This window comes from Ranitomeya variabilis, chromosome 1 (genome assembly GCF_051348905.1).
Source record: "Ranitomeya variabilis isolate aRanVar5 chromosome 1, aRanVar5.hap1, whole genome shotgun sequence".
NCBI classification, from domain to species: Eukaryota; Metazoa; Chordata; class Amphibia; order Anura; family Dendrobatidae; genus Ranitomeya; species Ranitomeya variabilis.
The window spans coordinates 912,411,526-912,436,100 of record NC_135232.1 but is presented as its reverse complement, the minus strand read 5'-3'; the positions used below and the strand labels follow the sequence as shown (position 1 = coordinate 912,436,100).

The 24,575-nt window shown below is 47.5% G+C and overlaps 70 pseudogenes; all 70 read left to right on the top strand.

Annotated features, from left to right (window-relative positions):
- The first annotated feature begins 126 nt into the window (after positions 1-126).
- Positions 127-300, top strand: LOC143796420 (U2 spliceosomal RNA; annotated as a pseudogene).
- Positions 301-476: 176 nt separating this feature from the next.
- On the top strand, positions 477-650 carry LOC143796139 (U2 spliceosomal RNA; annotated as a pseudogene).
- A 176-nt stretch (positions 651-826) lies between these two features.
- LOC143796870 (U2 spliceosomal RNA) lies at positions 827-1,000 on the top strand (annotated as a pseudogene).
- Positions 1,001-1,176: 176 nt separating this feature from the next.
- Positions 1,177-1,350, top strand: LOC143795377 (U2 spliceosomal RNA; annotated as a pseudogene).
- A 176-nt stretch (positions 1,351-1,526) lies between these two features.
- LOC143797266 (U2 spliceosomal RNA) lies at positions 1,527-1,700 on the top strand (annotated as a pseudogene).
- Positions 1,701-1,876: 176 nt separating this feature from the next.
- Positions 1,877-2,050, top strand: LOC143794067 (U2 spliceosomal RNA; annotated as a pseudogene).
- Positions 2,051-2,226: 176 nt separating this feature from the next.
- Positions 2,227-2,400, top strand: LOC143795375 (U2 spliceosomal RNA; annotated as a pseudogene).
- A 176-nt stretch (positions 2,401-2,576) lies between these two features.
- On the top strand, positions 2,577-2,750 carry LOC143797030 (U2 spliceosomal RNA; annotated as a pseudogene).
- A 176-nt stretch (positions 2,751-2,926) lies between these two features.
- LOC143796419 (U2 spliceosomal RNA) lies at positions 2,927-3,100 on the top strand (annotated as a pseudogene).
- Positions 3,101-3,276: 176 nt separating this feature from the next.
- Positions 3,277-3,450, top strand: LOC143796418 (U2 spliceosomal RNA; annotated as a pseudogene).
- Positions 3,451-3,626: 176 nt separating this feature from the next.
- LOC143795772 (U2 spliceosomal RNA) lies at positions 3,627-3,800 on the top strand (annotated as a pseudogene).
- A 176-nt stretch (positions 3,801-3,976) lies between these two features.
- On the top strand, positions 3,977-4,150 carry LOC143796851 (U2 spliceosomal RNA; annotated as a pseudogene).
- Positions 4,151-4,326: 176 nt separating this feature from the next.
- On the top strand, positions 4,327-4,500 carry LOC143797247 (U2 spliceosomal RNA; annotated as a pseudogene).
- A 176-nt stretch (positions 4,501-4,676) lies between these two features.
- LOC143796734 (U2 spliceosomal RNA) lies at positions 4,677-4,850 on the top strand (annotated as a pseudogene).
- A 176-nt stretch (positions 4,851-5,026) lies between these two features.
- Positions 5,027-5,200, top strand: LOC143795374 (U2 spliceosomal RNA; annotated as a pseudogene).
- A 176-nt stretch (positions 5,201-5,376) lies between these two features.
- Positions 5,377-5,550, top strand: LOC143797029 (U2 spliceosomal RNA; annotated as a pseudogene).
- Positions 5,551-5,726: 176 nt separating this feature from the next.
- Positions 5,727-5,900, top strand: LOC143796417 (U2 spliceosomal RNA; annotated as a pseudogene).
- Positions 5,901-6,076: 176 nt separating this feature from the next.
- On the top strand, positions 6,077-6,250 carry LOC143796415 (U2 spliceosomal RNA; annotated as a pseudogene).
- A 176-nt stretch (positions 6,251-6,426) lies between these two features.
- LOC143795771 (U2 spliceosomal RNA) lies at positions 6,427-6,600 on the top strand (annotated as a pseudogene).
- Positions 6,601-6,776: 176 nt separating this feature from the next.
- On the top strand, positions 6,777-6,950 carry LOC143796850 (U2 spliceosomal RNA; annotated as a pseudogene).
- Positions 6,951-7,126: 176 nt separating this feature from the next.
- Positions 7,127-7,300, top strand: LOC143797246 (U2 spliceosomal RNA; annotated as a pseudogene).
- A 176-nt stretch (positions 7,301-7,476) lies between these two features.
- LOC143796414 (U2 spliceosomal RNA) lies at positions 7,477-7,650 on the top strand (annotated as a pseudogene).
- A 176-nt stretch (positions 7,651-7,826) lies between these two features.
- Positions 7,827-8,000, top strand: LOC143795373 (U2 spliceosomal RNA; annotated as a pseudogene).
- Positions 8,001-8,176: 176 nt separating this feature from the next.
- On the top strand, positions 8,177-8,328 carry LOC143796021 (U2 spliceosomal RNA; annotated as a pseudogene).
- Positions 8,329-8,526: 198 nt separating this feature from the next.
- Positions 8,527-8,700, top strand: LOC143794050 (U2 spliceosomal RNA; annotated as a pseudogene).
- Positions 8,701-8,876: 176 nt separating this feature from the next.
- Positions 8,877-9,050, top strand: LOC143796573 (U2 spliceosomal RNA; annotated as a pseudogene).
- A 176-nt stretch (positions 9,051-9,226) lies between these two features.
- LOC143796849 (U2 spliceosomal RNA) lies at positions 9,227-9,400 on the top strand (annotated as a pseudogene).
- Positions 9,401-9,576: 176 nt separating this feature from the next.
- On the top strand, positions 9,577-9,750 carry LOC143797245 (U2 spliceosomal RNA; annotated as a pseudogene).
- Positions 9,751-9,926: 176 nt separating this feature from the next.
- LOC143796413 (U2 spliceosomal RNA) lies at positions 9,927-10,100 on the top strand (annotated as a pseudogene).
- A 176-nt stretch (positions 10,101-10,276) lies between these two features.
- Positions 10,277-10,450, top strand: LOC143795372 (U2 spliceosomal RNA; annotated as a pseudogene).
- Positions 10,451-10,626: 176 nt separating this feature from the next.
- LOC143796020 (U2 spliceosomal RNA) lies at positions 10,627-10,778 on the top strand (annotated as a pseudogene).
- Positions 10,779-10,976: 198 nt separating this feature from the next.
- On the top strand, positions 10,977-11,150 carry LOC143794049 (U2 spliceosomal RNA; annotated as a pseudogene).
- A 176-nt stretch (positions 11,151-11,326) lies between these two features.
- Positions 11,327-11,500, top strand: LOC143796572 (U2 spliceosomal RNA; annotated as a pseudogene).
- A 176-nt stretch (positions 11,501-11,676) lies between these two features.
- Positions 11,677-11,850, top strand: LOC143796848 (U2 spliceosomal RNA; annotated as a pseudogene).
- Positions 11,851-12,026: 176 nt separating this feature from the next.
- On the top strand, positions 12,027-12,200 carry LOC143797244 (U2 spliceosomal RNA; annotated as a pseudogene).
- A 176-nt stretch (positions 12,201-12,376) lies between these two features.
- Positions 12,377-12,550, top strand: LOC143797280 (U2 spliceosomal RNA; annotated as a pseudogene).
- Positions 12,551-12,726: 176 nt separating this feature from the next.
- On the top strand, positions 12,727-12,900 carry LOC143795371 (U2 spliceosomal RNA; annotated as a pseudogene).
- A 176-nt stretch (positions 12,901-13,076) lies between these two features.
- Positions 13,077-13,228, top strand: LOC143796019 (U2 spliceosomal RNA; annotated as a pseudogene).
- Positions 13,229-13,426: 198 nt separating this feature from the next.
- Positions 13,427-13,600, top strand: LOC143794048 (U2 spliceosomal RNA; annotated as a pseudogene).
- Positions 13,601-13,776: 176 nt separating this feature from the next.
- Positions 13,777-13,950, top strand: LOC143795921 (U2 spliceosomal RNA; annotated as a pseudogene).
- A 176-nt stretch (positions 13,951-14,126) lies between these two features.
- Positions 14,127-14,278, top strand: LOC143795698 (U2 spliceosomal RNA; annotated as a pseudogene).
- Positions 14,279-14,476: 198 nt separating this feature from the next.
- On the top strand, positions 14,477-14,650 carry LOC143795370 (U2 spliceosomal RNA; annotated as a pseudogene).
- A 176-nt stretch (positions 14,651-14,826) lies between these two features.
- On the top strand, positions 14,827-15,000 carry LOC143797110 (U2 spliceosomal RNA; annotated as a pseudogene).
- Positions 15,001-15,176: 176 nt separating this feature from the next.
- LOC143795653 (U2 spliceosomal RNA) lies at positions 15,177-15,350 on the top strand (annotated as a pseudogene).
- A 176-nt stretch (positions 15,351-15,526) lies between these two features.
- On the top strand, positions 15,527-15,699 carry LOC143797143 (U2 spliceosomal RNA; annotated as a pseudogene).
- Positions 15,700-15,875: 176 nt separating this feature from the next.
- Positions 15,876-16,049, top strand: LOC143796412 (U2 spliceosomal RNA; annotated as a pseudogene).
- Positions 16,050-16,225: 176 nt separating this feature from the next.
- LOC143796138 (U2 spliceosomal RNA) lies at positions 16,226-16,399 on the top strand (annotated as a pseudogene).
- A 176-nt stretch (positions 16,400-16,575) lies between these two features.
- Positions 16,576-16,749, top strand: LOC143796847 (U2 spliceosomal RNA; annotated as a pseudogene).
- A 176-nt stretch (positions 16,750-16,925) lies between these two features.
- On the top strand, positions 16,926-17,099 carry LOC143797242 (U2 spliceosomal RNA; annotated as a pseudogene).
- A 176-nt stretch (positions 17,100-17,275) lies between these two features.
- LOC143796411 (U2 spliceosomal RNA) lies at positions 17,276-17,449 on the top strand (annotated as a pseudogene).
- A 176-nt stretch (positions 17,450-17,625) lies between these two features.
- Positions 17,626-17,799, top strand: LOC143795533 (U2 spliceosomal RNA; annotated as a pseudogene).
- A 176-nt stretch (positions 17,800-17,975) lies between these two features.
- Positions 17,976-18,149, top strand: LOC143794066 (U2 spliceosomal RNA; annotated as a pseudogene).
- Positions 18,150-18,325: 176 nt separating this feature from the next.
- LOC143795369 (U2 spliceosomal RNA) lies at positions 18,326-18,499 on the top strand (annotated as a pseudogene).
- Positions 18,500-18,675: 176 nt separating this feature from the next.
- On the top strand, positions 18,676-18,849 carry LOC143795368 (U2 spliceosomal RNA; annotated as a pseudogene).
- Positions 18,850-19,025: 176 nt separating this feature from the next.
- LOC143794577 (U2 spliceosomal RNA) lies at positions 19,026-19,199 on the top strand (annotated as a pseudogene).
- A 176-nt stretch (positions 19,200-19,375) lies between these two features.
- LOC143796410 (U2 spliceosomal RNA) lies at positions 19,376-19,549 on the top strand (annotated as a pseudogene).
- Positions 19,550-19,725: 176 nt separating this feature from the next.
- Positions 19,726-19,876, top strand: LOC143797201 (U2 spliceosomal RNA; annotated as a pseudogene).
- A 198-nt stretch (positions 19,877-20,074) lies between these two features.
- Positions 20,075-20,248, top strand: LOC143795531 (U2 spliceosomal RNA; annotated as a pseudogene).
- Positions 20,249-20,424: 176 nt separating this feature from the next.
- Positions 20,425-20,598, top strand: LOC143795530 (U2 spliceosomal RNA; annotated as a pseudogene).
- Positions 20,599-20,774: 176 nt separating this feature from the next.
- LOC143794065 (U2 spliceosomal RNA) lies at positions 20,775-20,948 on the top strand (annotated as a pseudogene).
- Positions 20,949-21,124: 176 nt separating this feature from the next.
- On the top strand, positions 21,125-21,298 carry LOC143795366 (U2 spliceosomal RNA; annotated as a pseudogene).
- Positions 21,299-21,474: 176 nt separating this feature from the next.
- On the top strand, positions 21,475-21,648 carry LOC143795365 (U2 spliceosomal RNA; annotated as a pseudogene).
- Positions 21,649-21,824: 176 nt separating this feature from the next.
- LOC143794575 (U2 spliceosomal RNA) lies at positions 21,825-21,998 on the top strand (annotated as a pseudogene).
- Positions 21,999-22,174: 176 nt separating this feature from the next.
- LOC143796409 (U2 spliceosomal RNA) lies at positions 22,175-22,348 on the top strand (annotated as a pseudogene).
- A 176-nt stretch (positions 22,349-22,524) lies between these two features.
- Positions 22,525-22,698, top strand: LOC143796408 (U2 spliceosomal RNA; annotated as a pseudogene).
- A 176-nt stretch (positions 22,699-22,874) lies between these two features.
- On the top strand, positions 22,875-23,048 carry LOC143797241 (U2 spliceosomal RNA; annotated as a pseudogene).
- A 176-nt stretch (positions 23,049-23,224) lies between these two features.
- On the top strand, positions 23,225-23,398 carry LOC143796407 (U2 spliceosomal RNA; annotated as a pseudogene).
- Positions 23,399-23,574: 176 nt separating this feature from the next.
- On the top strand, positions 23,575-23,748 carry LOC143795529 (U2 spliceosomal RNA; annotated as a pseudogene).
- Positions 23,749-23,924: 176 nt separating this feature from the next.
- On the top strand, positions 23,925-24,098 carry LOC143794064 (U2 spliceosomal RNA; annotated as a pseudogene).
- A 176-nt stretch (positions 24,099-24,274) lies between these two features.
- On the top strand, positions 24,275-24,448 carry LOC143795364 (U2 spliceosomal RNA; annotated as a pseudogene).
- Positions 24,449-24,575: the final 127 nt, after the last annotated feature.

Sequence of the window (24,575 nt, the reverse complement as noted above, 5' to 3'; positions counted from 1 at the left end):
ACTGTCATCGACAGATCATCCAGAGTTTCTGGAAATATCTTCCCTGCGGCAATCTTTTGCTACGTCTCCACAGTGGGTGTCGGTTGTAGGCCTTGGTGCGGCCCAAGTGGCAAACCATTTCTGATCATCTCTTCTCGGCCAAATGGCTCAAGATCAAGCGTAGTGTCTGTTCTTATTAGTTTAATATCTGATACATCCCCTATTTGGGGACCATATATTAAATGGATTTTTGGAACAGGGAGCTGGAAATGGAGCTTGCTTTGTCACACGGAACCTTCACGGGGATGGAGGGTGTGGTTATGCAGATTCAAAACGCGTTGCGCACAGCTTGAACACATGCACACCGCAGAACTGTCATCGATAGAGCATCCAGAGTTTCTGGAAATGTCTTCCCTGCGGCAATCTTTTGCTACGTCTCCACAGTGGGTGTCGGTTATAGACCTTGGTGCGGCCCAAGTGGCAAACCATTTCTGATCATCTCTTCTCGGCCAAATGGCTCAAGATCAAGCGTAGTGTCTGTTCTTATTAGTTTAATATCTGATACATCCCCTATTTGGGGACCATATATTAAATGGATTTTTGGAACAGGGAGATGGAAATGGAGCTTGCTTTGTCACACGGAACCTTCACGGGGATGGAGGGTGTGGTTATGCAGATTCAAAACGCGTTGCGCACAGCTTGAACACATGCACACCGCAGAACTGTCATCGACAGATCATCCAGAGTTTCTGGAAATGTCTTCCCTGCGGCAATCTTTTGCTACGTCTCCACAGTGGGTGTCGGTTGTAGGCCTTGGTGCGGCCCAAGTGGCAAACCATTTCTGATCATCTCTTCTTGGCCACATAGCTCAAGATCAAGCGTAGTGTCTGTTCTTATTAGTTTAATATCTGATACGTCCCCTATTTGGGGACCATATATTAAATGGATTTTTGGAACAGGGAGCTGGAAATGGAGCTTGCTTTGTCACACGGAACCTTCACGGGGATGGAGGGTGTGGTTAGGCAGATTCAAAACGCGTTGCGCACAGCTTGAACACATGCACACCGCAGAACTGTCATCAACAGAGCATCCAGAGTTTCTGGAAATGTCTTCCCTGTGGCAATCTTTTGCTACGTCTCCACAGTGGGTGTCGGTTGTAGGCCTTGGTGCGGCCCAAGTGGCAAACCATTTCTGATCATCTCTTCTCGGCCAAATGGCTCAAGATCAAGCGTAGTGTCTGTTCTTATTAGTTTAATATCTGATACGTCCCCTATTTGGGGACCATATATTAAATGGATTTTTGGAACAGGGAGCTGGAAATGGAGCTTGCTTTGTCACACGGAACCTTCACGGGGATGGAGGGTGTGGTTATGCAGATTCAAAACGCGTTGCGCACAGCTTGAACACATGCACACCGCAGAACTGTCATCGATAGAGCATCCAGAGTTTCTGGAAAAGTCTTCCCTGCGGCAATCTTTTGCTACATCTCCACAGTGGGTGTCGGTTGTAGGCCTTGGTGCGGCCCAAGTGGCAAACCATTTCTGATCATCTCTTATCGGCCAAATGGCTCAAGATCAAGCGTAGTGTCTGTTCTTATTAGTTTAATTTCTGATACGTCCCCTATTTGGGGACCATATATTAAATGGATTTTTGGAACAGGGAGCTGGAAATGGAGCTTGCTTTGTCACACGGAACCTTCACGGGGATGGAGGGTGTGGTTATGCAGATTCAAAACGCGTTGCGCACAGCTTGAACACATGCACACCACAGAACAGTCATCGACAGAGCATCCAGAGTTTCTGGAAATGTCTTCCATGCGGCAATCTTTTGCTATGTCTCCACAGTGGGTGTCGGTTGTAGGCCTTGGTGCGGCCCAAGTGGCAAACCATTTCTGATCATCTCTTCTCGGCCAATTGGCTCAAGATCAAGCGTAGTGTCTGTTCTTATTAGTTTAATATCTGATACGTCCCCTATTTGGGGACCATATATTAAATGGATTTTTGGAACAGGGAGCTGGAAATGGAGCTTGCTTTGTCGCACGGAACCTTCACGGGGATGGAGGGTGTGGTTATGCAGATTCAAAACGCGTTGCGCACAGCTTGAACTCATGCACACCGCAGAACTGTCATCGACAGAGCATCCAGAGTTTCTGGAAATGTCTTCCATGCGGCAATCTTTTGTTACGTCTCCACAGTGGGTGTCGGTTGTAGGCCTTGGTGCGGCCCAAGTTGCAAACCATTTCTGATCATCTCTTCTCGGCCAAATGGCTCAAGATCAAGCGTAGTGTCTGTTCTTATTAGTTTAATATCTGATACGTCCCCTATTTGGGGACCATATATTAAATGGATTTTTGGAACAGGGAGCTGGAAATGGAGCTTGCTTTGTCACACGGAACCTTCACGGGGATGGAGGGTGTGGTTATGCAGATTCAAAACGCGTTGCGCACAGCTTGAACACATGCACACCGCAGAACTGTCATCGACAGATCATCCAGAGTTTCTGGAAATGTCTTCCCTGCGGCAATCTTTTGCTACTTCTCCACAGTGGGTGTCGGTTGTAGGCCTTGGTGCGGCCCAAGTGGCAAACCATTTCTGATCATCTCTTATCGGCCAAATGGCTCAAGATCAAGCGTAGTGTCTGTTCTTATTAGTTTAATATCTGATATGTCCCCTATTTGGGGACCATATATTAAATGGATTTTTGGAACAGGGAGCTGGAAATGGAGCTTGCTTTGTCACACGGAACCTTCACGGGGATGGAGGGTGTGGTTATGCAGATTCAAAACGCGTTGCGCACAGCTTGAACACATGCACACCGCAGAACTGTCATCGACAGATCATCCAGAGTTTCTGGAAATGTCTTCCCTGCGGCAATCTTTTGCTACATCTCCACAGTGGGTGTCGGTTGTAGGCCTTGGTGCGGCCCAAGTGGCAAACCATTTCTGATCATCTCTTCTCGGCCAAATGGCTCAAGATCAAGCGTAGTGTCTGTTCTTATTAGTTTAATATCTGATACATCCCCTATTTGGGGACCATATATTAAATGGATTTTTGGAACAGGGAGCTGGAAATGGAGCTTGCTTTGTCACACGGAACCTTCACGGGGATGGAGGGTGTGGTTATGCAGATTCAAAACGCGTTGCGCACAGCTTGAACACATGCACACCGCAGAACTGTCATCGACAGATCATCCAGAATTTCTGGAAATATCTTCCCTGCGGCAATCTTTTGCTACGTCTCCACAGTGGGTGTCGGTTGTAGGCCTTGGTGCGGCCCAAGTGGCAAACCATTTCTGATCATCTCTTCTCGGCCAAATGGCTCAAGATCAAGCGTAGTGTCTGTTCTTATTAGTTTAATATCTGATACATCCCCTATTTGGGGACCATATATTAAATGGATTTTTGGAACAGGGAGCTGGAAATGGAGCTTGCTTTGTCACACGGAACCTTCACGGGGATGGAGGGTGTGGTTATGCAGATTCAAAACGCGTTGCGCACAGCTTGAACACATGCACACCGCAGAACTGTCATCGATAGAGCATCCAGAGTTTCTGGAAATGTCTTCCCTGCGGCAATCTTTTGCTACGTCTCCACAGTGGGTGTCGGTTATAGACCTTGGTGCGGCCCAAGTGGCAAACCATTTCTGATCATCTCTTCTCGGCCAAATGGCTCAAGATCAAGCGTAGTGTCTGTTCTTATTAGTTTAATATCTGATACATCCCCTATTTGGGGACCATATATTAAATGGATTTTTGGAACAGGGAGATGGAAATAGAGCTTGCTTTGTCACACGGAACCTTCACGGGGATGGAGGGTGTGGTTATGCAGATTCAAAACGCGTTGCGCACAGCTTGAACACATGCACACCGCAGAACTGTCATCGACAGATCATCCAGAGTTTCTGGAAATGTCTTCCCTGCGGCAATCTTTTGCTACGTCTCCACAGTGGGTGTCGGTTGTAGGCCTTGGTGCGGCCCAAGTGGCAAACCATTTCTGATCATCTCTTCTTGGCCACATAGCTCAAGATCAAGCGTAGTGTCTGTTCTTATTAGTTTAATATCTGATACGTCCCCTATTTGGGGACCATATATTAAATGGATTTTTGGAACAGGGAGCTGGAAATGGAGCTTGCTTTGTCACACGGAACCTTCACGGGGATGGAGGGTGTGGTTATGCAGATTCAAAACGCGTTGCGCACAGCTTGAACACATGCACACCGCAGAACTGTCATCGACAGAGCATCCAGAGTTTCTGGAAATGTCTTCCCTGCGGCAATCTTTTGCTACATCTCCACAGTGGGTGTCGGTTGTAGGCCTTGGTGCGGCCCAAGTGGCAAACCATTTCTGATCATCTCTTCTCGGCCAAATGGCTCAAGATCAAGCGTAGTGTCTGTTCTGATTAGTTTAATATCTGATACATCCCCTATTTGGGGACCATATATTAAATGGATTTTTGGAACAGGGAGCTGGAAATGGAGCTTGCTTTGTCACACGGAACCTTCACGGGGATGGAGGGTGTGGTTATGCAGATTCAAAACGCGTTGCGCACAGCTTGAACACATGCACACCGCAGAACTGTCATCGACAGATCATCCAGAGTTTCTGGAAATGTCTTCCCTGCGGCAATCTTTTGCTACATCTCCACAGTGGGTGTCGGTTGTAGGCCTTGGTGCGGCCCAAGTGGAAAACCATTTCTGATCATGTCTTCTCGGCCAAATGGCTCAAGATCAAGCGTAGTGTCTGTTCTTATTAGTTTAATATCTGATACATCCCCTATTTGGGGACCATATATTAAATGGATTTTTGGAACAGGGAGCTGGAAATGGAGCTTGCTTTGTCACACGGAACCTTCACGGGGATGGAGGGTGTGGTTATGCAGATTCAAAACGCGTTGCGCACAGCTTGAACACATGCACACCGCAGAACTGTCATCGACAGATCATCCAGAGTTTCTGGAAATATCTTCCCTGCGGCAATCTTTTGCTACGTCTCCACAGTGGGTGTCGGTTGTAGGCCTTGGTGCGGCCCAAGTGGCAAACCATTTCTGATCATCTCTTCTCGGCCAAATGGCTCAAGATCAAGCGTAGTGTCTGTTCTTATTAGTTTAATATCTGATACGTCCCCTATTTGGGGACCATATATTAAATGGATTTTTGGAACAGGGAGCTGGAAATGGAGCTTGCTTTGTCACACGGAACCTTCACGGGGATGGAGGGTGTGGTTATGCAGATTCAAAACGCGTTGCGCACAGCTTGAACACATGCACACCGCAGAACTGTCATCGACAGATCATCCAGAGTTTCTGGAAATGTCTTCCCTGCGGCAATCTTTTGCTACTTCTCCACAGTGGGTGTCGGTTGTAGGCCTTGGTGCGGCCCAAGTGGCAAACCATTTCTGATCATCTCTTATCGGCCAAATGGCTCAAGATCAAGCGTAGTGTCTGTTCTTATTAGTTTAATATCTGATATGTCCCCTATTTGGGGACCATATATTAAATGGATTTTTGGAACAGGGAGCTGGAAATGGAGCTTGCTTTGTCACACGGAACCTTCACGGGGATGGAGGGTGTGGTTATGCAGATTCAAAACGCGTTGCGCACAGCTTGAACACATGCACACCGCAGAACTGTCATCGACAGATCATCCAGAGTTTCTGGAAATGTCTTCCCTGCGGCAATCTTTTGCTACATCTCCACAGTGGGTGTCGGTTGTAGGCCTTGGTGCGGCCCAAGTGGCAAACCATTTCTGATCATCTCTTCTCGGCCAAATGGCTCAAGATCAAGCGTAGTGTCTGTTCTTATTAGTTTAATATCTGATACATCCCCTATTTGGGGACCATATATTAAATGGATTTTTGGAACAGGGAGCTGGAAATGGAGCTTGCTTTGTCACACGGAACCTTCACGGGGATGGAGGGTGTGGTTATGCAGATTCAAAACGCGTTGCGCACAGCTTGAACACATGCACACCGCAGAACTGTCATCGACAGATCATCCAGAATTTCTGGAAATATCTTCCCTGCGGCAATCTTTTGCTACGTCTCCACAGTGGGTGTCGGTTGTAGGCCTTGGTGCGGCCCAAGTGGCAAACCATTTCTGATCATCTCTTCTCGGCCAAATGGCTCAAGATCAAGCGTAGTGTCTGTTCTTATTAGTTTAATATCTGATACATCCCCTATTTGGGGACCATATATTAAATGGATTTTTGGAACAGGGAGCTGGAAATGGAGCTTGCTTTGTCACACGGAACCTTCACGGGGATGGAGGGTGTGGTTATGCAGATTCAAAACGCGTTGCGCACAGCTTGAACACATGCACACCGCAGAACTGTCATCGATAGAGCATCCAGAGTTTCTGGAAATGTCTTCCCTGCGGCAATCTTTTGCTACGTCTCCACAGTGGGTGTCGGTTATAGACCTTGGTGCGGCCCAAGTGGCAAACCATTTCTGATCATCTCTTCTCGGCCAAATGGCTCAAGATCAAGCGTAGTGTCTGTTCTTATTAGTTTAATATCTGATACATCCCCTATTTGGGGACCATATATTAAATGGATTTTTGGAACAGGGAGATGGAAATAGAGCTTGCTTTGTCACACGGAACCTTCACGGGGATGGAGGGTGTGGTTATGCAGATTCAAAACGCGTTGCGCACAGCTTGAACACATGCACACCGCAGAACTGTCATCGACAGATCATCCAGAGTTTCTGGAAATGTCTTCCCTGCGGCAATCTTTTGCTACGTCTCCACAGTGGGTGTCGGTTGTAGGCCTTGGTGCGGCCCAAGTGGCAAACCATTTCTGATCATCTCTTCTTGGCCACATAGCTCAAGATCAAGCGTAGTGTCTGTTCTTATTAGTTTAATATCTGATACGTCCCCTATTTGGGGACCATATATTAAATGGATTTTTGGAACAGGGAGCTGGAAATGGAGCTTGCTTTGTCACACGGAACCTTCACGGGGATGGAGGGTGTGGTTATGCAGATTCAAAACGCGTTGCGCACAGCTTGAACACATGCACACCGCAGAACTGTCATCGACAGAGCATCCAGAGTTTCTGGAAATGTCTTCCCTGCGGCAATCTTTTGCTACATCTCCACAGTGGGTGTCGGTTGTAGGCCTTGGTGCGGCCCAAGTGGCAAACCATTTCTGATCATCTCTTCTCGGCCAAATGGCTCAAGATCAAGCGTAGTGTCTGTTCTGATTAGTTTAATATCTGATACATCCCCTATTTGGGGACCATATATTAAATGGATTTTTGGAACAGGGAGCTGGAAATGGAGCTTGCTTTGTCACACGGAACCTTCACGGGGATGGAGGGTGTGGTTATGCAGATTCAAAACGCGTTGCGCACAGCTTGAACACATGCACACCGCAGAACTGTCATCGACAGATCATCCAGAGTTTCTGGAAATGTCTTCCCTGCGGCAATCTTTTGCTACATCTCCACAGTGGGTGTCGGTTGTAGGCCTTGGTGCGGCCCAAGTGGAAAACCATTTCTGATCATCTCTTCTCGGCCAAATGGCTCAAGATCAAGCGTAGTGTCTGTTCTTATTAGTTTAATATCTGATACATCCCCTATTTGGGGACCATATATTAAATGGATTTTTGGAACAGGGAGCTGGAAATGGAGCTTGCTTTGTCACACGGAACCTTCACGGGGATGGAGGGTGTGGTTATGCAGATTCAAAACGCGTTGCGCACAGCTTGAACACATGCACACCGCAGAACTGTCATCGACAGATCATCCAGAGTTTCTGGAAATATCTTCCCTGCGGCAATCTTTTGCTACGTCTCCACAGTGGGTGTCGGTTGTAGGCCTTGGTGCGGCCCAAGTGGCAAACCATTTCTGATCATCTCTTCTCGGCCAAATGGCTCAAGATCAAGCGTAGTGTCTGTTCTTATTAGTTTAATATCTGATACGTCCCCTATTTGGGGACCATATATTAAATGGATTTTTGGAACAGGGAGCTGGAAATGGAGCTTGCTTTGTCACACGGAACCTTCACGGGGATGGAGGGTGTGGTTATGCAGATTCAAAACGCGTTGCGCACAGCTTGAACACATGCACACCACAGAACAGTCATCGACAGAGCATCCAGAGTTTCTGGAAATGTCTTCCATGCGGCAATCTTTTGCTATGTCTCCACAGTGGGTGTCGGTTGTAGGCCTTGGTGCGGCCCAAGTGGCAAACCATTTCTGATCATCTCTTCTCGGCCAATTGGCTCAAGATCAAGCGTAGTGTCTGTTCTTATTAGTTTAATATCTGATACGTCCCCTATTTGGGGACCATATATTCAATGGATTTTTGGAACAGGGAGCTGGAAATGGAGCTTGCTTTGTCACACGGAACCTTCACGGGGATGGAAGGTGTGGTTATGCAGATTCAAAACGCGTTGTGCACAGCTTGAACACATGCACACCGCAGAACTGTCATCGACAGAGCATCCAGAGTTTCTGGAAATGTCTTCCCTGCGGCAATCTTTTGCTACGTCTCCACAGTGGGTGTCGGTTGTAGGCCTTGGTGCGGCCCAAGTGGCAAACCATTTCTGATCATCTCTTCTCGGCCAAATGGCTCAAGATCAAGTGTAGTGTCTGTTCTTATTAGTTTAATATCTGATATGTCCCCTATTTGGGGACCATATATTAAATGGATTTTTGGAACAGGGAGCTGGAAATGGAGCTTGCTTTGTCACACGGAACCTTCACGGGGATGGAGGGTGTGGTTATGCAGATTCAAAACGCGTTGCGCACAGCTTGAACACATGCACACCGCAGAACTGTCATCGACAGAGCATCTAGAATTTCTGGAAATGTCTTCCATGCGGCAATCTTTTGCTACGTCTCCACAGTGGGTGTCGGTTGTAGGCCTTGGTGCGGCCCAAGTGACAAACCATTTCTGATCATCTCTTCTCGGCCAAATGGCTCAAGATCAAGCATAGTGTCTGTTCTTATTAGTTTAATATCTGATACATCCCCTATTTGGGGACCATATATTAAATGGATTTTTGGAACAGGGAGATGGAAATAGAGCTTGCTTTGTCACACGGAACCTTCACGGGGATGGAGGGTGTGGTTATGCAGATTCAAAACGCGTTGCGCACAGCTTGAACACATGCACACCGCAGAACTGTCATCGACAGATCATCCAGAGTTTCTGGAAATGTCTTCCCTGCGGCAATCTTTTGCTACGTCTCCACAGTGGGTGTCGGTTGTAGGCCTTGGTGCGGCCCAAGTGGCAAACCATTTCTGATCATCTCTTCTTGGCCACATAGCTCAAGATCAAGCGTAGTGTCTGTTCTTATTAGTTTAATATCTGATACGTCCCCTATTTGGGGACCATATATTAAATGGATTTTTGGAACAGGGAGCTGGAAATGGAGCTTGCTTTGTCACACGGAACCTTCACGGGGATGGAGGGTGTGGTTATGCAGATTCAAAACGCGTTGCGCACAGCTTGAACACATGCACACCGCAGAACTGTCATCGACAGAGCATCCAGAGTTTCTGGAAATGTCTTCCCTGCGGCAATCTTTTGCTACATCTCCACAGTGGGTGTCGGTTGTAGGCCTTGGTGCGGCCCAAGTGGCAAACCATTTCTGATCATCTCTTCTCGGCCAAATGGCTCAAGATCAAGCGTAGTGTCTGTTCTGATTAGTTTAATATCTGATACATCCCCTATTTGGGGACCATATATTAAATGGATTTTTGGAACAGGGAGCTGGAAATGGAGCTTGCTTTGTCACACGGAACCTTCACGGGGATGGAGGGTGTGGTTATGCAGATTCAAAACGCGTTGCGCACAGCTTGAACACATGCACACCGCAGAACTGTCATCGACAGATCATCCAGAGTTTCTGGAAATGTCTTCCCTGCGGCAATCTTTTGCTACATCTCCACAGTGGGTGTCGGTTGTAGGCCTTGGTGCGGCCCAAGTGGAAAACCATTTCTGATCATCTCTTCTCGGCCAAATGGCTCAAGATCAAGCGTAGTGTCTGTTCTTATTAGTTTAATATCTGATACATCCCCTATTTGGGGACCATATATTAAATGGATTTTTGGAACAGGGAGCTGGAAATGGAGCTTGCTTTGTCACACGGAACCTTCACGGGGATGGAGGGTGTGGTTATGCAGATTCAAAACGCGTTGCGCACAGCTTGAACACATGCACACCGCAGAACTGTCATCGACAGATCATCCAGAGTTTCTGGAAATATCTTCCCTGCGGCAATCTTTTGCTACGTCTCCACAGTGGGTGTCGGTTGTAGGCCTTGGTGCGGCCCAAGTGGCAAACCATTTCTGATCATCTCTTCTCGGCCAAATGGCTCAAGATCAAGCGTAGTGTCTGTTCTTATTAGTTTAATATCTGATACGTCCCCTATTTGGGGACCATATATTAAATGGATTTTTGGAACAGGGAGCTGGAAATGGAGCTTGCTTTGTCACACGGAACCTTCACGGGGATGGAGGGTGTGGTTATGCAGATTCAAAACGCGTTGCGCACAGCTTGAACACATGCACACCACAGAACAGTCATCGACAGAGCATCCAGAGTTTCTGGAAATGTCTTCCATGCGGCAATCTTTTGCTATGTCTCCACAGTGGGTGTCGGTTGTAGGCCTTGGTGCGGCCCAAGTGGCAAACCATTTCTGATCATCTCTTCTCGGCCAATTGGCTCAAGATCAAGCGTAGTGTCTGTTCTTATTAGTTTAATATCTGATACGTCCCCTATTTGGGGACCATATATTCAATGGATTTTTGGAACAGGGAGCTGGAAATGGAGCTTGCTTTGTCACACGGAACCTTCACGGGGATGGAAGGTGTGGTTATGCAGATTCAAAACGCGTTGTGCACAGCTTGAACACATGCACACCGCAGAACTGTCATCGACAGAGCATCCAGAGTTTCTGGAAATGTCTTCCCTGCGGCAATCTTTTGCTACGTCTCCACAGTGGGTGTCGGTTGTAGGCCTTGGTGCGGCCCAAGTGGCAAACCATTTCTGATCATCTCTTCTCGGCCAAATGGCTCAAGATCAAGTGTAGTGTCTGTTCTTATTAGTTTAATATCTGATATGTCCCCTATTTGGGGACCATATATTAAATGGATTTTTGGAACAGGGAGCTGGAAATGGAGCTTGCTTTGTCACACGGAACCTTCACGGGGATGGAGGGTGTGGTTATGCAGATTCAAAACGCGTTGCGCACAGCTTGAACACATGCACACCGCAGAACTGTCATCGACAGAGCATCTAGAATTTCTGGAAATGTCTTCCATGCGGCAATCTTTTGCTACGTCTCCACAGTGGGTGTCGGTTGTAGGCCTTGGTGCGGCCCAAGTGGCAAACCATTTCTGATCATCTCTTCTCGGCCAAATGGCTCAAGATCAAGCATAGTGTCTGTTCTTATTAGTTTAATATCTGATACATCCCCTATTTGGGGACCATATATTAAATGGATTTTTGGAACAGGGAGATGGAAATAGAGCTTGCTTTGTCACACGGAACCTTCACGGGGATGGAGGGTGTGGTTATGCAGATTCAAAACGCGTTGCGCACAGCTTGAACACATGCACACCGCAGAACTGTCATCGACAGATCATCCAGAGTTTCTGGAAATGTCTTCCCTGCGGCAATCTTTTGCTACGTCTCCACAGTGGGTGTCGGTTGTAGGCCTTGGTGCGGCCCAAGTGGCAAACCATTTCTGATCATCTCTTCTTGGCCACATAGCTCAAGATCAAGCGTAGTGTCTGTTCTTATTAGTTTAATATCTGATACGTCCCCTATTTGGGGACCATATATTAAATGGATTTTTGGAACAGGGAGCTGGAAATGGAGCTTGCTTTGTCACACGGAACCTTCACGGGGATGGAGGGTGTGGTTATGCAGATTCAAAACGCGTTGCGCACAGCTTGAACACATGCACACCGCAGAACTGTCATCGACAGAGCATCCAGAGTTTCTGGAAATGTCTTCCCTGCGGCAATCTTTTGCTACATCTCCACAGTGGGTGTCGGTTGTAGGCCTTGGTGCGGCCCAAGTGGCAAACCATTTCTGATCATCTCTTCTCGGCCAAATGGCTCAAGATCAAGCGTAGTGTCTGTTCTGATTAGTTTAATATCTGATACATCCCCTATTTGGGGACCATATATTAAATGGATTTTTGGAACAGGGAGCTGGAAATGGAGCTTGCTTTGTCACACGGAACCTTCACGGGGATGGAGGGTGTGGTTATGCAGATTCAAAACGCGTTGCGCACAGCTTGAACACATGCACACCGCAGAACTGTCATCGACAGATCATCCAGAGTTTCTGGAAATGTCTTCCCTGCGGCAATCTTTTGCTACATCTCCACAGTGGGTGTCGGTTGTAGGCCTTGGTGCGGCCCAAGTGGAAAACCATTTCTGATCATCTCTTCTCGGCCAAATGGCTCAAGATCAAGCGTAGTGTCTGTTCTTATTCGTTTAATATCTGATACATCCCCTATTTGGGGACCATATATTAAATGGATTTTTGGAACAGGGAGCTGGAAATGGAGCTTGCTTTGTCACACGGAACCTTCACGGGGATGGAGGGTGTGGTTATGCAGATTCAAAACGCGTTGCGCACAGCTTGAACACATGCACACCGCAGAACTGTCATCGACAGATCATCCAGAGTTTCTGGAAATATCTTCCCTGCGGCAATCTTTTGCTACGTCTCCACAGTGGGTGTCGGTTGTAGGCCTTGGTGCGGCCCAAGTGGCAAACCATTTCTGATCATCTCTTCTCGGCCAAATGGCTCAAGATCAAGCGTAGTGTCTGTTCTTATTAGTTTAATATCTGATACGTCCCCTATTTGGGGACCATATATTAAATGGATTTTTGGAACAGGGAGCTGGAAATGGAGCTTGCTTTGTCACACGGAACCTTCACGGGGATGGAGGGTGTGGTTATGCAGATTCAAAACGCGTTGCGCACAGCTTGAACACATGCACACCACAGAACAGTCATCGACAGAGCATCCAGAGTTTCTGGAAATGTCTTCCATGCGGCAATCTTTTGCTATGTCTCCACAGTGGGTGTCGGTTGTAGGCCTTGGTGCGGCCCAAGTGGCAAACCATTTCTGATCATCTCTTCTCGGCCAATTGGCTCAAGATCAAGCGTAGTGTCTGTTCTTATTAGTTTAATATCTGATACGTCCCCTATTTGGGGACCATATATTCAATGGATTTTTGGAACAGGGAGCTGGAAATGGAGCTTGCTTTGTCACACGGAACCTTCACGGGGATGGAAGGTGTGGTTATGCAGATTCAAAACGCGTTGTGCACAGCTTGAACACATGCACACCGCAGAACTGTCATCGACAGAGCATCCAGAGTTTCTGGAAATGTCTTCCCTGCGGCAATCTTTTGCTACGTCTCCACAGTGGGTGTCGGTTGTAGGCCTTGGTGCGGCCCAAGTGGCAAACCATTTCTGATCATCTCTTCTCGGCCAAATGGCTCAAGATCAAGTGTAGTGTCTGTTCTTATTAGTTTAATATCTGATATGTCCCCTATTTGGGGACCATATATTAAATGGATTTTTGGAACAGGGAGCTGGAAATGGAGCTTGCTTTGTCACACGGAACCTTCACGGGGATGGAGGGTGTGGTTATGCAGATTCAAAACGCGTTGCGCACAGCTTGAACACATGCACACCGCAGAACTGTCATCGACAGAGCATCTAGAATTTCTGGAAATGTCTTCCATGCGGCAATCTTTTGCTACGTCTCCACAGTGGGTGTCGGTTGTAGGCCTTGGTGCGGCCCAAGTGGCAAACCATTTCTGATCATCTCTTCTCGGCCAAATGGCTCAAGATCAAGCATAGTGTCTGTTCTTATTAGTTTAATATCTGATACGTCCCCTATTTGGGGACCATATATTAAATGGATTTTTGGAACAGGGAGCTGGAAATGGAGCTTGCTTTGTCGCACGGAACCTTCACGGGGATGGAGGGTGTGATTATGCAGATTCAAAACGCGTTGCGCACAGCTTTAACTCATGCACACCGCAGAACTGTCATCGACAGAGCATCCAGAGTTTCTAGAAATGTATTCCATGCGGCAATCTTTTGCTACGTCTCCACAGTGGGTGTCAGTTGTAGGCCTTGGTGCGGCCCAAGTGGCAAACCATTTCTGATCATCTTTTCTCGGCCAAATGGCTCAAGATCAAGCGTAGTGTCTGTTCTTATTAGTTTAATATCTGATACGTCCCCTATTTGGGGACCATATATTAAATGGATTTTTGGAACAGGAGGCTGGAAATGGAGCTTGCTTTGTCACACGGAACCTTCACGGGGATGGAGGGTGTGGTTAGGCAGATTCAAAACGCGTTGCGCACAGCTTGAACACATGCACACCGCAGAACTGTCATCAACAGAGCATCCAGAGTTTCTGGAAATGTCTTCCCTGTGGCAATCTTTTGCTACGTCTCCACAGTGGGTGTCGGTTGTAGGCCTTGGTGCGGCCCAAGTGGCAAACCATTTCTGATAATCTCTTCTCGGCCAAATGGCTCAAGATCAAGCGTAGTGTCTGTTCTTATTAGTTTAATATCTGATACGTCCCCTATTTGGGGACCATATATTAAATGGATTTTTGGAACAGGGAGCTGGAAATGGAGCTTGCTTTGTCACACGGAACCTTCACGGGGATGGAGGGTGTGGTTATGCAGATTCAAAACGCGTTGCGCACAGCTTGAACACATGCACACCGCAGAACTGTCATCGATAGAGCATCCAGAGTTTCTGGAAAAGTCTTCCCTGCGGCAATCTTTTGCTACATCTCCACAGTGGGTGTCGGTTGTAGGCCTTGGTGCGGCCCAAGTGGCAAACCATTTCTGATCATCTCTTATCGGCCAAATGGCTCAAGATCAAGCGTAGTGTCTGTTCTTATTAGTTTAATATCTGATACGTCCCCTATTTGGGGACCATATATTAAATGGATTTTTGGAACAGGGAGCTGGAAATGGAGCTTGCTTTGTCACACGGAACCTTCACGGGGATGGAGGGTGTGGTTATGCAGATTCAAAACGCGTTGCGCACAGCTTGAACACATGCACACCACAGAACAGTCATCGACAGAGCATCCAGAGTTTCTGGAAATGTCTTCCATGCGGCAATCTTTTGCTATGTCTCCACAGTGGGTGTCGGTTGTAGGCCTTGGTGCGGCCCAAGTGGCAAACCATTTCTGATCATCTCTTCTCGGCCAAATGGCTCAAGATCAAGCGTAGTGTCTGTTCTTATTAGTTTAATATCTGATACGTCCCCTATTTGGGGACCATATTTTAAATGGATTTTTGGAACAGGGAGCTGGAAATGGAGCTTGCTTTGTCACACGGAACCTTCACGGGGATGGAGGGTGTGGTTATGCAGATTCAAAACGCGTTGCGCACAGCTTGAACACATGCACACCGCAGAACTGTCACCGATAGAGCATCCAGAGTTTCTGGAAAAGTCTTCCCTGCGGCAATCTTTTGCTACATCTCCACAGTGGGTGTCGATTGTAGGCCTTGGTGCGGCCCAAGTGGCAAACCATTTCTGATCATCTCTTCTCGGCCAAATGGCTCAAGATCAAGCGTAGTGTCTGTTCTTATTAGTTTAATATCTGATACATCCCTATTTGGGGACCATATATTAAATGGATTTTTGGAACAGGGAGCTGGAAATGGAGCTTGCTTTGTCACACGGAACCTTCACGGGGATGGAGGGTGTGGTTATGCAGATTCAAAACGCGTTGCGCACAGCTTGAACACATGCACACTGCAGAACTGTCATCGACAGATCATCCAGAATTTCTGGAAATATCTTCCCTGCGGCAATCTTTTGCTACGTCTCCACAGTGGGTGTCGGTTGTAGGCCTTGGTGCGGCCCAAGTGGCAAACCATTTCTGATCATCTCTTCTCGGCCAAATGGCTCAAGATCAAGCGTAGTGTCTGTTCTTATTAGTTTAATATCTGATACATCCCCTATTTGGGGACCATATATTAAATGGATTTTTGGAACAGGGAGCTGGAAATGGAGCTTGCTTTGTCACACGGAACCTTCACGGGGATGGAGGGTGTGGTTATGCAGATTCAAAACGCGTTGCGCACAGCTTGAACACATGCACACCGCAGAACTGTCATCGATAGAGCATCCAGAGTTTCTGGAAATGTCTTCCCTGCGGCAATCTTTTGCTACGTCTCCACAGTGGGTGTCGGTTATAGACCTTGGTGCGGCCCAAGTGGCAAACCATTTCTGATCATCTCTTCTCGGCCAAATGGCTCAAGATCAAGCGTAGTGTCTGTTCTTATTAGTTTAATATCTGATACATCCCCTATTTGGGGACCATATATTAAATGGATTTTTGGAACAGGGAGATGGAAATGGAGCTTGCTTTGTCACACGGAACCTTCACGGGGATGGAGGGTGTGGTTATGCAGATTCAAAACGCGTTGCGCACAGCTTGAACACATGCACACCGCAGAACTGTCATCGACAGATCATCCAGAGTTTCTGGAAATGTCTTCCCTGCGGCAATCTTTTGCTACGTCTCCACAGTGGGTGTCGGTTGTAGGCCTTGGTGCGGCCCAAGTGGCAAACCATTTCTGATCATCTCTTCTTGGCCACATAGCTCAAGATCAAGCGTAGTGTCTGTTCTTATTAGTTTAATATCTGATACGTCCCCTATTTGGGGACCATATATTAAATGGATTTTTGGAACAGGGAGCTGGAAATGGAGCTTGCTTTGTCACACGGAACCTTCACGGGGATGGAGGGTGTGGTTATGCAGATTCAAAACGCGTTGCGCACAGCTTGAACACATGCACACCGCAGAACTGTCATCGACAGAGCATCCAGAGTTTCTGGAAATGTCTTCCCTGCGGCAATCTTTTGCTACATCTCCACAGTGGGTGTCGGTTGTAGGCCTTGGTGCGGCCCAAGTGGCAAACCATTTCTGATCATCTCTTCTCGGCCAAATGGCTCAAGATCAAGCGTAGTGTCTGTTCTGATTAGTTTAATATCTGATACATCCCCTATTTGGGGACCATATATTAAATGGATTTTTGGAACAGGGAGCTGGAAATGGAGCTTGCTTTGTCACACGGAACCTTCACGGGGATGGAGGGTGTGGTTATGCAGATTCAAAACGCGTTGCGCACAGCTTGAACACATGCACACCGCAGAACTGTCATCGACAGATCATCCAGAGTTTCTGGAAATGTCTTCCCTGCGGCAATCTTTTGCTACATCTCCACAGTGGGTGTCGGTTGTAGGCCTTGGTGCGGCCCAAGTGGAAAACCATTTCTGATCATCTCTTCTCGGCCAAATGGCTCAAGATCAAGCGTAGTGTCTGTTCTTATTAGTTTAATATCTGATACATCCCCTATTTGGGGACCATATATTAAATGGATTTTTGGAACAGGGAGCTGGAAATGGAGCTTGCTTTGTCACACGGAACCTTCACGGGGATGGAGGGTGTGGTTATGCAGATTCAAAACGCGTTGCGCACAGCTTGAACACATGCACACCGCAGAACTGTCATCGACAGATCATCCAGAGTTTCTGGAAATATCTTCCCTGCGGCAATCTTTTGCTACGTCTCCACAGTGGGTGTCGGTTGTAGGCCTTGGTGCGGCCCAAGTGGCAAACCATTTCTGATCATCTCTTCTCGGCCAAATGGCTCAAGATCAAGCGTAGTGTCTGTTCTTATTAGTTTAATATCTGATACGTCCCCTATTTGGGGACCATATATTAAATGGATTTTTGGAACAGGGAGCTGGAAATGGAGCTTGCTTTGTCACACGGAACCTTCACGGGGATGGAGGGTGTGGTTAGGCAGATTCAAAACGCGTTGCGCACAGCTTGAACACATGCACACCACAGAACAGTCATCGACAGAGCATCCAGAGTTTCTGGAAATGTCTTCCATGCGGCAATCTTTTGCTATGTCTCCACAGTGGGTGTCGGTTGTAGGCCTTGGTGCGGCCCAAGTGGCAAACCATTTCTGATCATCTCTTCTCGGCCAATTGGCTCAAGATCAAGCGTAGTGTCTGTTCTTATTAGTTTAATATCTGATACGTCCCCTATTTGGGGACCATATATTAAATGGATTTTTGGAACAGGGAGCTGGAAATGGAGCTTGCTTTGTCGCACGGAACCTTCACGGGGATGGAGGGTGTGGTTATGCAGATTCAAAACGCGTTGCGCACAGCTTGAACTCATGCACACCGCAGAACTGTCATCGACAGAGCATCCAGAGTTTCTGGAAATGTCTTCCATGCGGCAATCTTTTGTTACGTCTCCACAGTGGGTGTCGGTTGTAGGCCTTGGTGCGGCCCAAGTTGCAAACCATTTCTGATCATCTCTTCTCGGCCAAATGGCTCAAGATCAAGCGTAGTGTCTGTTCTTATTAGTTTAATATCTGATACGTCCCCTATTTGGGGACCATATATTAAATGGATTTTTGGAACAGGGAGCTGGAAATGGAGCTTGCTTTGTCACACGGAACCTTCACGGGGATGGAGGGTGTGGTTATGCAGATTCAAAACGCGTTGCGCACAGCTTGAACACATGCACACCGCAGAACTGTCATCGACAGATCATCCAGAGTTTCTGGAAATGTCTTCCCTGCGGCAATCTTTTGCTACTTCTCCACAGTGGGTGTCGGTTGTAGGCCTTGGTGCGGCCCAAGTGGCAAACCATTTCTGATCATCTCTTCTCGGCCAAATGGCTCAAGATCAAGCGTAGTGTCTGTTCTTATTAGTTTAATATCTGATACGTCCCCTATTTGGGGACCATATATTAAATGGATTTTTGGAACAGGGAGCTGGAAATGGAGCTTGCTTTGTCACACGGAACCTTCACGGGGATGGAGGGTGTGGTTATGCAGATTCAAAACGCGTCGCGCACAGCTTGAACACATGCACACCGCAGAACTGTCACCGATAGAGCATCCAGAGTTTCTGGAAATGTCTTCCATGCGGCAATCTTTTGTTACGTCTCCACAGTGGGTGTCGGTTGTAGGCCTTGGTGCGGCCCAAGTGGCAATCCATTTCTGATCATCTCTTCTCGGCCAAATGGCTCAAGATCAAGCGTAGTGTCTGTTCTTATTAGTTTAATATCTGATACGTCCCCTATTTGGGGACCATATATTAAATGGATTTTTGGAACAGGGAGATGGAAATGGAGCTTGCTTTGTCACACGGAACCTTCACGGGGATGGAGGGTGTGGTTATGCAGATTCAAAACGCGTTGCGCACAGCTTGAACACATGCACACCGCAGAACTGTCATCGACAGATCATCCAGAGTTTCTGGAAATATCTTCCCTGCGGCAATCTTTTGCTACGTCTCCACAGTGGGTGTCGGTTGTAGGCCTTGGTGCGGCCCAAGTGGCAAACCATTTCTGATCATCTCTTCTCGGCCAAATGGCTCAAGATCAAGCGTAGTGTCTGTTCTTATTAGTTTAATATCTGATACATCCCCTATTTGGGGACCATATATTAAATGGATTTTTGGAACAGGGAGCTGGAAATGGAGCTTGCTTTGTCACACGGAACCTTCACGGGGATGGAGGGTGTGGTTATGCAGATTCAAAACGCGTTGCGCACAGCTTGAACACATGCACACCGCAGAACTGTCATCGACAGATCATCCAGAGTTTCTGGAAATGTCTTCCCTGCGGCAATCTTTTGCTACGTCTCCACAGTGGGTGTCGGTTGTAGACCTTGGTGCGGCCCAAGTGGCAAACCATTTCTGATCATCTCTTCTCGGCCAAATGGCTCAAGATCAAGCGTAGTGTCTGTTCTTATTAGTTTAATATCTGATACATCCCCTATTTGGGGACCATATATTAAATGGATTTTTGGAACAGGGAGCTGGAAATGGAGCTTCTTTGTCACACGGAACCTTCACGGGGATGGAGGGTGTGGTTAGGCAGATTCAAAACGCGTTGCGCACAGCTTGAACACATGCACACCACAGAACAGTCATCGACAGAGCATCCAGAGTTTCTGGAAATGTCTTCCATGCGGCAATCTTTTGCTATGTCTCCACAGTGGGTGTCGGTTGTAGGCCTTGGTGCGGCCCAAGTGGCAAACCATTTCTGATCATCTCTTCTCGGCCAAATGGCTCAAGATCAAGCGTAGTGTCTGTTCTTATTAGTTTAATATCTGATACGTCCCCTATTTGGGGACCATATATTAAATGGATTTTTGGAACAGGGAGCTGGAAATGGAGCTTGCTTTGTCACACGGAACCTTCACGGGGATGGAGGGTGTGGTTAGGCAGATTCAAAACGCGTTGCGCACAGCTTGAACACATGCACACCACAGAACAGTCATCGACAGAGCATCCAGAGTTTCTGGAAATGTCTTCCATGCGGCAATCTTTTGCTATGTCTCCACAGTGGGTGTCGGTTGTAGGCCTTGGTGCGGCCCAAGTGGCAAACCATTTCTGATCATCTCTTCTCGGCCAAATGGCTCAAGATCAAGCGTAGTGTCTGTTCTTATTAGTTTAATATCTGATACGTCCCCTATTTGGGGACCATATATTAAATGGATTTTTGGAACAGGGAGCTGGAAATGGAGCTTGCTTTGTCACACGGAACCTTCACGGGGATGGAGGGTGTGGTTAGGCAGATTCAAAACGCGTTGCGCACAGCTTGAACACATGCACACCACAGAACAGTCATCGACAGAGCATCCAGAGTTTCTGGAAATGTCTTCCATGCGGCAATCTTTTGCTATGTCTCCACAGTGGGTGTCGGTTGTAGGCCTTGGTGCGGCCCAAGTGGCAAACCATTTCTGATCATCTCTTCTCGGCCAATTGGCTCAAGATCAAGCGTAGTGTCTGTTCTTATTAGTTTAATATCTGATACGTCCCCTATTTGGGGACCATATATTAAATGGATTTTTGGAACAGGGAGCTGGAAATGGAGCTTGCTTTGTCGCACGGAACCTTCACGGGGATGGAGGGTGTGGTTATGCAGATTCAAAACGCGTTGCGCACAGCTTGAACTCATGCACACCGCAGAACTGTCATCGACAGAGCATCCAGAGTTTCTGGAAATGTCTTCCATGCGGCAATCTTTTGTTACGTCTCCACAGTGGGTGTCGGTTGTAGGCCTTGGTGCGGCCCAAGTTGCAAACCATTTCTGATCATCTCTTCTCGGCCAAATGGCTCAAGATCAAGCGTAGTGTCTGTTCTTATTAGTTTAATATCTGATACGTCCCCTATTTGGGGACCATATATTAAATGGATTTTTGGAACAGGGAGCTGGAAATGGAGCTTGCTTTGTCACACGGAACCTTCACGGGGATGGAGGGTGTGGTTATGCAGATTCAAAACGCGTTGCGCACAGCTTGAACACATGCACACCGCAGAACTGTCATCGACAGATCATCCAGAGTTTCTGGAAATGTCTTCCCTGCGGCAATCTTTTGCTACTTCTCCACAGTGGGTGTCGGTTGTAGGCCTTGGTGCGGCCCAAGTGGCAAACCATTTCTGATCATCTCTTCTCGGCCAAATGGCTCAAGATCAAGCGTAGTGTCTGTTCTTATTAGTTTAATATCTGATACGTCCCCTATTTGGGGACCATATATTAAATGGATTTTTGGAACAGGGAGCTGGAAATGGAGCTTGCTTTGTCACACGGAACCTTCACGGGGATGGAGGGTGTGGTTATGCAGATTCAAAACGCGTCGCGCACAGCTTGAACACATGCACACCGCAGAACTGTCACCGATAGAGCATCCAGAGTTTCTGGAAATGTCTTCCATGCGGCAATCTTTTGTTACGTCTCCACAGTGGGTGTCGGTTGTAGGCCTTGGTGCGGCCCAAGTGGCAATCCATTTCTGATCATCTCTTCTCGGCCAAATGGCTCAAGATCAAGCGTAGTGTCTGTTCTTATTAGTTTAATATCTGATACGTCCCCTATTTGGGGACCATATATTAAATGGATTTTTGGAACAGGGAGATGGAAATGGAGCTTGCTTTGTCACACGGAACCTTCACGGGGATGGAGGGTGTGGTTATGCAGATTCAAAACGCGTTGCGCACAGCTTGAACACATGCACACCGCAGAACTGTCATCGACAGATCATCCAGAGTTTCTGGAAATATCTTCCCTGCGGCAATCTTTTGCTACGTCTCCACAGTGGGTGTCGGTTGTAGGCCTTGGTGCGGCCCAAGTGGCAAACCATTTCTGATCATCTCTTCTCGGCCAAATGGCTCAAGATCAAGCGTAGTGTCTGTTCTTATTAGTTTAATATCTGATACATCCCCTATTTGGGGACCATATATTAAATGGATTTTTGGAACAGGGAGCTGGAAATGGAGCTTGCTTTGTCACACGGAACCTTCACGGGGATGGAGGGTGTGGTTATGCAGATTCAAAACGCGTTGCGCACAGCTTGAACACATGCACACCGCAGAACTGTCATCGACAGATCATCCAGAGTTTCTGGAAATGTCTTCCCTGCGGCAATCTTTTGCTACGTCTCCACAGTGGGTGTCGGTTGTAGACCTTGGTGCGGCCCAAGTGGCAAACCATTTCTGATCATCTCTTCTCGGCCAAATGGCTCAAGATCAAGCGTAGTGTCTGTTCTTATTAGTTTAATATCTGATACATCCCCTATTTGGGGACCATATATTAAATGGATTTTTGGAACAGGGAGCTGGAAATGGAGCTTGCTTTGTCACACGGAACCTTCACGGGGATGGAGGGTGTGGTTATGCAGATTCAAAACGCGTTGCGCACAGCTTGAACACATGCACACCGCAGAACTGTCATCGACAGAGCATCCAGAGTTTCTGGAAATGTCTTCCCTGCGGCAATCTTTTGCTACATCTCCACAGTGGGTGTCGGTTGTAGGCCTTGGTGCGGCCCAAGTGGCAAACCATTTCTGATCATCTCTTCTCGGCCAAATGGCTCAAGATCAAGCGTAGTGTCTGTTCTGATTAGTTTAATATCTGATACATCCCCTATTTGGGGACCATATATTAAATGGATTTTTGGAACAGGGAGCTGGAAATGGAGCTTGCTTTGTCACACGGAACCTTCACGGGGATGGAGGGTGTGGTTATGCAGATTCAAAACGCGTTGCGCACAGCTTGAACACATGCACACCGCAGAACTGTCATCGACAGATCATCCAGAGTTTCTGGAAATGTCTTCCCTGCGGCAATCTTTTGCTACATCTCCACAGTGGGTGTCGGTTGTAGGCCTTGGTGCGGCCCAAGTGGAAAACCATTTCTGATCATCTCTTCTCGGCCAAATGGCTCAAGATCAAGCGTAGTGTCTGTTCTTATTAGTTTAATATCTGATACATCCCCTATTTGGGGACCATATATTAAATGGATTTTTGGAACAGGGAGCTGGAAATGGAGCTTGCTTTGTCACACGGAACCTTCACGGGGATGGAGGGTGTGGTTATGCAGATTCAAAACGCGTTGCGCACAGCTTGAACACATGCACACCGCAGAACTGTCATCGACAGATCATCCAGAGTTTCTGGAAATATCTTCCCTGCGGCAATCTTTTGCTACGTCTCCACAGTGGGTGTCGGTTGTAGGCCTTGGTGCGGCCCAAGTGGCAAACCATTTCTGATCATCTCTTCTCGGCCAAATGGCTCAAGATCAAGCGTAGTGTCTGTTCTTATTAGTTTAATATCTGATACGTCCCCTATTTGGGGACCATATATTAAATGGATTTTTGGAACAGGGAGCTGGAAATGGAGCTTGCTTTGTCACACGGAACCTTCACGGGGATGGAGGGTGTGGTTAGGCAGATTCAAAACGCGTTGCGCACAGCTTGAACACATGCACACCACAGAACAGTCATCGACAGAGCATCCAGAGTTTCTGGAAATGTCTTCCATGCGGCAATCTTTTGCTATGTCTCCACAGTGGGTGTCGGTTGTAGGCCTTGGTGCGGCCCAAGTGGCAAACCATTTCTGATCATCTCTTCTCGGCCAATTGGCTCAAGATCAAGCGTAGTGTCTGTTCTTATTAGTTTAATATCTGATACGTCCCCTATTTGGGGACCATATATTAAATGGATTTTTGGAACAGGGAGCTGGAAATGGAGCTTGCTTTGTCGCACGGAACCTTCACGGGGATGGAGGGTGTGGTTATGCAGATTCAAAACGCGTTGCGCACAGCTTGAACTCATGCACACCGCAGAACTGTCATCGACAGAGCATCCAGAGTTTCTGGAAATGTCTTCCATGCGGCAATCTTTTGTTACGTCTCCACAGTGGGTGTCGGTTGTAGGCCTTGGTGCGGCCCAAGTTGCAAACCATTTCTGATCATCTCTTCTCGGCCAAATGGCTCAAGATCAAGCGTAGTGTCTGTTCTTATTAGTTTAATATCTGATACGTCCCCTATTTGGGGACCATATATTAAATGGATTTTTGGAACAGGGAGCTGGAAATGGAGCTTGCTTTGTCACACGGAACCTTCACGGGGATGGAGGGTGTGGTTATGCAGATTCAAAACGCGTTGCGCACAGCTTGAACACATGCACACCGCAGAACTGTCATCGACAGATCATCCAGAGTTTCTGGAAATGTCTTCCCTGCGGCAATCTTTTGCTACTTCTCCACAGTGGG